The sequence below is a fragment of the Pinus tabuliformis genome, chromosome 1_2, assembly GCF_031772625.1.
Source record: "Pinus tabuliformis cultivar Carrire ecotype Pingquan chromosome 1_2, CPIR1, whole genome shotgun sequence".
Taxonomy (NCBI): domain Eukaryota; kingdom Viridiplantae; phylum Streptophyta; class Pinopsida; order Pinales; family Pinaceae; genus Pinus; species Pinus tabuliformis.
This window is the reverse complement of record NC_142298.1, coordinates 907,751,026-907,758,508: the sequence shown is the minus strand read 5'-3', so window position 1 is coordinate 907,758,508 and position 7,483 is coordinate 907,751,026. Positions and strand designations below refer to the sequence as shown.

Below are 7,483 nucleotides of genomic sequence, written 5' to 3'. Positions count from 1 at the left end.
GGCTTGTGGACCTTCTTTTCTCTATGCAGAGTAGACCCACTATGGTTTGGAAGGTTGAAGCATAGAATTAAAATAAACAAATTGTTAAAGGAAACCCCAACAAAAGTAATTATTGGGCATTGCAACAACCTGCTATTGAACTCCATCATTACTATAATTAATTATGTATCTATCTCTTGCAACAACATTTAAATGTCATCATGGAAACAAACCAAGTTGAATGATTTAAAATTATGTCTATGCAAATAAATTATTTGATAATTGAAAATGTTGAGTAGCTAATTAGGAATGTGAGCACCAATAAAGTGTTGATCGCATGGTGTTGTCATTGATGTCAACTTAGGATGTCTATCTAAGGCTACCTAAGGAGTCAACCGCGACGTCAATTGTGTTGGCATTGATGTAAAAAGAAAAAAGAAACAAAAAAATATAAATAAATAAAAGAAAATAAAAACAAAAAAAGTCTCTCATTTATTGAAGGAGGTGATTGATTAAACTTGAAAAATTCTCTCATTTATTGAAGGAGGTGATTGATTAAACTTGAAAATTTATCTCATTTATTGAAGAAGGTGACTGATTAAGTTTGAAAATATCTCTCATTTATTGAAGAAGGTGATTGATTAAACTTGAAAAAGTCTCTTATTTATTGAAGAAGGTGATTAGTTAAGTTTGAAAATATCTCTCATTCAATGAAGATGATGGTGGATCGAGTTAAGGAGGAAAGTTCTATGAACCATACCAAATTTATAATGTATGAAAATAGATGATTAGCTCTCCATTACTCTAAATGCAATTATTATTTTAATCGCTCCAAAAAATTATTTAGAGGAGAATGCTTTGAGGAGTTTTGGGTGGTTAAATTGTTGATTGAGTGTGAGAGAAGAGAAAATTGTGGAAGTTGTGAGGGACATTATGCATAAAATCTGAAGTAGTTTGCAAGTGTTGCAAAAGATAACAAAAGCATGCTCTAGTCAACATTTTGAACAGAGAGCGAGGAGATGGAGAAGCGATAGTTTGGATTATTGTCATATTCATTCATAGGTTCAGATATGTAGAAAAAAAGTTCAGATCTTCGATCTGCTAGATATCGTATGCCCAAAACTTCAAATTTTAGGTCACAAGTTCTTCAAGCCTACTCTTAGACCTTGCTTTGATACCATGTTGATTTTCTAGATCACCTGCTAGAATAAAGTTTTTCTTCACTTGATAACTACCCAATGATCAATTAAACATTAGTTTCACATAGCATTAAATTTCATTTCATTTAGGTAGTTATACAGAAGAAAAAAATCAACTAATAAATGTGAAAGAACAATAAAGTAACCATGAAACAAAGAGACAAGAGACACAAAAAAATTAGGCACATAGCCAGGGCAAATCCCACAAGGAGAAAACCCATTAAAAGTTCTTCGTTATGAGAGAGAGAGTTTCCAGATTTACCAGTACATCATAGATAAAAAATAACATAATAATATCTAAACCAGTGACCAAAATCATGATCAAGTGCCACGTCAAAATCCAAGTCCCTAAAATTTCAACCCTCCCTAGAATTTCAGCCTCCTCTTGAAATTTCGACCTCCTCCTAAAACTTTGGCCCTCCTATAATTTTGTTGGATCAAAGATGTATGAGACCAAGATGATGTGTCCGAATGAGGAGAAAATGTCTCTTTTATATAGCCTTCAAGTGGGGGTTGAATGAGTGCCACTTAGGGGCTCAACCGACCTAACATTTAGTTGAGTCAAGTTGCCATCTTTAAGGAGGTATTAATATATTTTAAATTTCCAATTTTGTCATATCTAAAATACTAACCATGGCTACCATATTTTCCAACAGTCTTCTCAATGTGCATGATGGGTATGGAGCAATATGTAAGTTGATGACATCCCTTTGTGAGGGTTGCTTGGCAGTAGCTGTCCATTGGACAACTATGGGAAGATCCTTTTGTTTAATATTTAATGGGGCCCTAAAGCATGTGAATCTCTTAAGGATTGATGAACATGCATGTGGGAAGATTCCCTGTAAAGTATTTGTCGAAATCTCTATTCTAACTCTTTACAAGTGTAGTGGTTTTGTTCACAAACTGCTTGACATAACTCCCTAGCCAGACTAGGTCCTCAGATCTGTTATGAATATCGTGAGCTACTTATTTGTGATGGATCCTCTATCTCCAATCATAGTTATATCATATTGTCAATCTTCAAATTGTTGGAAGGATGTTGATAATGAACTAGTCGAAAATTCAATAAGAGGAATCATTTTGGGGCTTGCTCATGTTTGCAAATTGTTTGATGAAAGCCTCCTACCTGTGAGCCTGCCCAAAGGTGTTGTGGTCGAGGATCTTCAAGCATTCTCCATTTTAGTTAGGTCGTTGTCTAGTGATTCTTTGTGTTTTAAAGTGAAAGAGGAGGATCTAGTGGTTTCATTTTCCTCCCGCATCCATCAATTTACACGTATTCTTGTGGGAGGGTTTAGGATTTTTTATGAAGGGAGGCTATTGAACATGGAAAGTGATCTCAAACCTTCAGGAATTAAAATTGATGCTTATATATCCATTGTTGCAGGTTTGCAGGGAGGTGCTAGGGGTAGTTGGGCTTCTTCTTCCTCAAGGCCCATGCCCTTCAAAGAAGCCTTAAAGTTGTGTCTTAATCCACATATTCTAAACTTAGGAGATCTTAGGCCAGACTTTCATGGTGGAACATTTGTTGGATATCCCAACGTTAGAGGTAAATGAGAACATTAATGAGAGAAGAACAATATATTTTGAAAGCAAAGTGATTATATGTCGTTTCAATGGCTTGTAGCCTTTGGCATCTTCCCTCCCAAAATAGGTCTTCCAGAACTAGTCCCAAAACCTAGATCTATTTTATTGTTTGAAGGGTTACTTCATGGCTTTCTTTAAAGATTTGGAAGACTAGAAGAAGGTTTTCGATTATGGGCCCTGGTTTTGGGGCCAGGATGATCTTTCGATTCAACCATGGTTCCCAGTCTTTAATCCTCTCACCATGAAGTCCCTGCGTGTTCCAGTTTGGTTTAGGCTCCCAAACTTGCCTCTTCATTGGATTGTGCCAAAAATATTAAAGATATTGGCAACTCTATAGGCAACTTTATCAAAGTAGACATAGAACAATTGTGAAAACGTTTCATAAGTTAAGTTCGATTATGCATGGAAGTGGACCTCGTTGAAGGCTTGCTAGACAAAATCATCCTTGTGTAGGAGGGAAATGAGTGTATCTAGCCATTGGACTATGAAAACACTACCTTTAGGTGTTGAATTTTCCAAAAACCTGGGCACCTCCAGAATGTGTGTCCCTCCTCAAAAAGGGCTTTTTGCAATCAGGAACCAAAGAGATGCTACTGTGGTTGGAGTGATATGAAGGTAGCAACAAAGTCCAAGAATCCTGTTGGGAAAAGGTAGAAAAACTCTCAGAATTAGAAGTCATGTCCCAACACCTTAGCCTCTCATGATCCTAGACAACCTCAACCTACATCAACACAACCCCCGCAAGGGAAAATATTTTGGTAAAAGACAATGAGAAATCTCGAGCCATATCTACATCGACAATTAGTGGGCAAAAGCACAACCATGAGTCTAATCATTTTGATAGTGAGAAAGACCTACCGAATCAGTGTGATTGATTGCTTTGGTTCTTTCTAAATATTTGAAGAAGCAACATTATTCTCAGCTTTTACCAGATAACTCGAGTAAGTGGATTGATATTTGTAGGAGAAAGGGTAAAAAAAATCCATGAATCATCATGCTTTTAGTTCCAGGTCAATAGAAAATGTACTTTGGATAATCTATTTCTTGATGTAATATGGTTTTCTAGAATTAATAAAATTCAGTTAAAAAAATAATAATAAAATATTATTTTTAATATTTTGATTTATTTTATAAATTAAATTATTATATTTAAATAAATGAATAAATTTTAAAATAATCTAAAATTTTGGATTTTTTTATTATCATATTTTAGCGAGTTATTTCTAAAAGTGATATATAGATAATTTTGAATTTTATAAAAATTAATTTTAAATAATATATTTTGGAAAAGATAAAAGATATTCCAGATGAAGACGTGATGGGAAGAATTAATTTTGAAAAAATAAAAATAGGAGTAATTATTATTATTTTTTATTTTTGGTCTGAAAAAAAAAACAAAAATGATGTTTGTAAAATGGTGAAGATAAGTTCATGGTGTTTTGGATAAATAGTGATTAGATGCACTTTTGATGTAAATTCCCCAATCAAAATAATATGTTAGACATAATGATGTAATCCACCCAACTTTAAAAAAATGAAAATAAAAACTTCCGAAAATAAAACAAAAATTTCCATTTTTTACTTTGTAGAACGTGGCAAATGGGCATGCGCTGAAGCTGCATATGTGGAACGCGAATCTCTGCTGAAGTCCCTGTATGGTCTTCTTTTCTGTTCACTGTATCTTATCAAAATTCAAAATTCTTTATATTTAAAGATATAATTTTTATGATGAAATATTATTTTAAGTCATAAGATGGTAAACCAAAACATCTTTTCACTTACAACTTTTGTAAAATTATTAAATTTAAAAGTTATTTATTTATTCATCGAAAACTTAAGTTTGGAGTTGAGTACAAACTTTAAATTATTAAAATTATTTTTAACAAACTTATGTGTTTTTTATTATTAAGTATACATTAATTTTATACATAAAACGGAATCTACATGACTGAGTTTAACTGGTATTGAACCTGTGACCCAGAATGTTGTTAAAAATTACTCTGTAGAATTAATTTTCTTTTTAAAGAGGTTGTTTGAAATTAATGTGATAGAATAAAGATTTAATGACTTGGACATACAACATGCAAACCACACCGTCAAAAAGCATATCGTGAAACGCCTTCAAGCCATTTATGGGAGGGGAAGGTGGGAATGAATCGCAAAATTATAAGGTTGAAGTCTCATTTTTTTTAAGGAATAAAAGTTATATTTTTATGAATTTTTTTGGGAGAAAAACTTATAATAAAATTTTATTAATTATTTTAAAATAAAATAACAATTATTACTTCAAATATTGTTACTTAATAAATGTGAGGGTTCTGTGTGGGATGTAAGATGACCCACATGAAATTGAGTATTATATATATATTTATGTAACTCTTATTGGATTGCTGTCACATGATAAACGACATTTATTACCTTGTCCATATGATGTATGCTTCTTTAATGCCTTCATATCATATGAATATTTGATTGTAAATACAAGAGTTGCAACTTGCCAGTGCTTCTTTTGAAACGTAGGATCCACATGAATCCACATGAAACATCACAAGAATATTATTTTTATGATGTGATCTATGTTTTGTGAGAGATTTTTGGGCGAAAATCACATGGAATATCATTTGTCCACGCATTTCGAATCAATTAGTGTGGTTTATGGTCAGGACAACTTGTCCTAACGATGATGAACCACACTAGTTGGTTAGAAACAGGTCGACAAATGATATTCCATGTAATTTTCGCCGAAAAATCTCTCACAAATGTGATCCATGCTTACTTTTTCTTCCTCCAGATCCCTATATATGAAATATGCGGAATACATAGATATATAATATAGATATGACTGGATCTTTACATGTATAGGTTCCTAAATTATATTTCCAAATGACGAAATAAAAAAGGTATATTGCACCTTCAAGCCATATACAATACATGAATCAAGATTCTATCTGTATTTCCTTCAGAAACTTCTCCAGGTTATTGTAAGAAGATCCTCCTTTTCCCGCTGCTCTCATCGACTCATCTCTCAACTCGCCAAGTCGCTTCCCCATTTCCCTCCCTTCCTCCCCACTCATCAATCTCTTTACCATGTCTTCCACATCTTCTCTCCTCACAACTTCATTCATTTCCATTCCAATATTCCACACTCCGCTCACAAATCTCCTGTTAGTCGGCTGCTCAGCAAGGAAGGGCCATGATATCATGGGTACACCAGCACAGATACTCTCCAGCGTTGAGTTCCATCCGCTATGGGTCAGAAAGCCTCCCACTGAAGGATGCGAGAGCACTTTCATTTGAGGCGCCCATCCCACCAAGAAACTTCTGTCCTTCACTTTCTCTAAAAACTCAAATGGCAGCACAGCAGAGTGACCATGGATGAGATCAGGACGAATAACCCACAGAAAAGGCTGCTTACTGGCCTCTAAACCCCATGCTAACTCTAAGAGTTCCTGGTTAGTCATAACTGCTATGCTGCCGAAGCAAATATAAATAACGGAATAGGGTTTTTGGCAGTCCAACCATTTCAGACATTCCGTTTCTTCGGTCCACAAGCTTGCAGAGAGACCAGATATTCTATCTTCTCCAGATTCTGCCTGTAAAACAAGAGGGCCTATCGTGTACAAGGGTGGAAGTCTTTCTCGGAGTGCGTCGAGTATAGGACGATCAAGCTCATCAAAGGTATTTAGTAGTACTAGATCGGCTTCCAGAGCAGCCTGCGCTTCACGTGTAACAAACTCTGACATGTCTTTGTTTCGCAAGGAGAAGGGCAGATCTTTGAGACGCAAAGGGGGCATTCCAGGAACGCAGGTGATTATATGTTCTATGGATCCATTTGTTAAACACTTGTCATCATCTGCAGCACACAATATCATAAGCAAGCAAGTTGTCTTTGCCTTTGCCCTGACGAATGTATAGAGAATTGCTACCAGAAATCAGCAGAGTGTCAAAACAGTTGGAGAGGAAGTTTATATACCTTTGCGAGGAAGATGACCTTTGCGAACCAGAAGAGGGCCGAAGAACCAAGCGCAGAAGCCGGAAGCACTGGTAGTCCAGAAGGATACTCTCGGAACTCCGAGCTTCCTCGCGGTTTTCTGTGGAAAGGAGACAAACCCGTCTGAGATAATACATGTAACTACAGGAACCTCTGGTTGTGAATGTTTCAACTTGTCAATCAGCTTGTCAAAATGCAGAGGGGCGTTGTCTGTGAAGGACCGGCATAGCTCGGGTAGGTTGGAGGTCCAGCCATGCTCAGGAGGTAGGCCGTCTGGAAGAGTTTCAAATCTGAAGTGGGGCAAAGATTTAAAGGAGTCCAGCGATCCGGATGAGACGAAGCGCTCTTGTATGAATTGGGTATTGACGAAGGTGATATAGGATCCTCGAGCATATAAAATTTTGGAGAGGTGCATCATGGCCTGAATGTGACCCTGAGCAGGGAAAGGGAGCATAACAGCATGAGGTCACCCATTCATGGCGCTAGTGCAAAGTAGAGCAAGAGAGTGTCTAAAATAACAGGGCTGTGGGAAGCGAAACGAGATGGGTGATGAGGGATAGGAGAGCCGAGGCAGACATGGATATATCGAATCCCAAATTAACAATGTATTTGTAGGTAAGGACACCATGTCAGGAAGCCTTTGCCATATGACCACGCCATGTACTATTCCACGCTTATATGTCAGATTTTATAAATAATAAAGTTATCCTATTCATCCGAAAACTACTTC

At 36.0% G+C, this 7,483-nt stretch overlaps 1 pseudogene across 1 annotated transcript; it reads right to left on the bottom strand.

Annotated features, from left to right (window-relative positions):
- Positions 1 to 5,490: 5,490 nt before the first annotated feature.
- LOC149208893 (7-deoxyloganetin glucosyltransferase pseudogene) lies at positions 5,491 to 7,216 on the bottom strand (annotated as a pseudogene). Its single transcript, XR_016253075.1, has 2 exons — positions 6,736 to 7,216; positions 5,491 to 6,615 (listed from the first exon to the last, which is right to left on the bottom strand). The product of XR_016253075.1 is annotated as a 7-deoxyloganetin glucosyltransferase pseudogene (transcript).
- Positions 7,217 to 7,483: the final 267 nt, after the last annotated feature.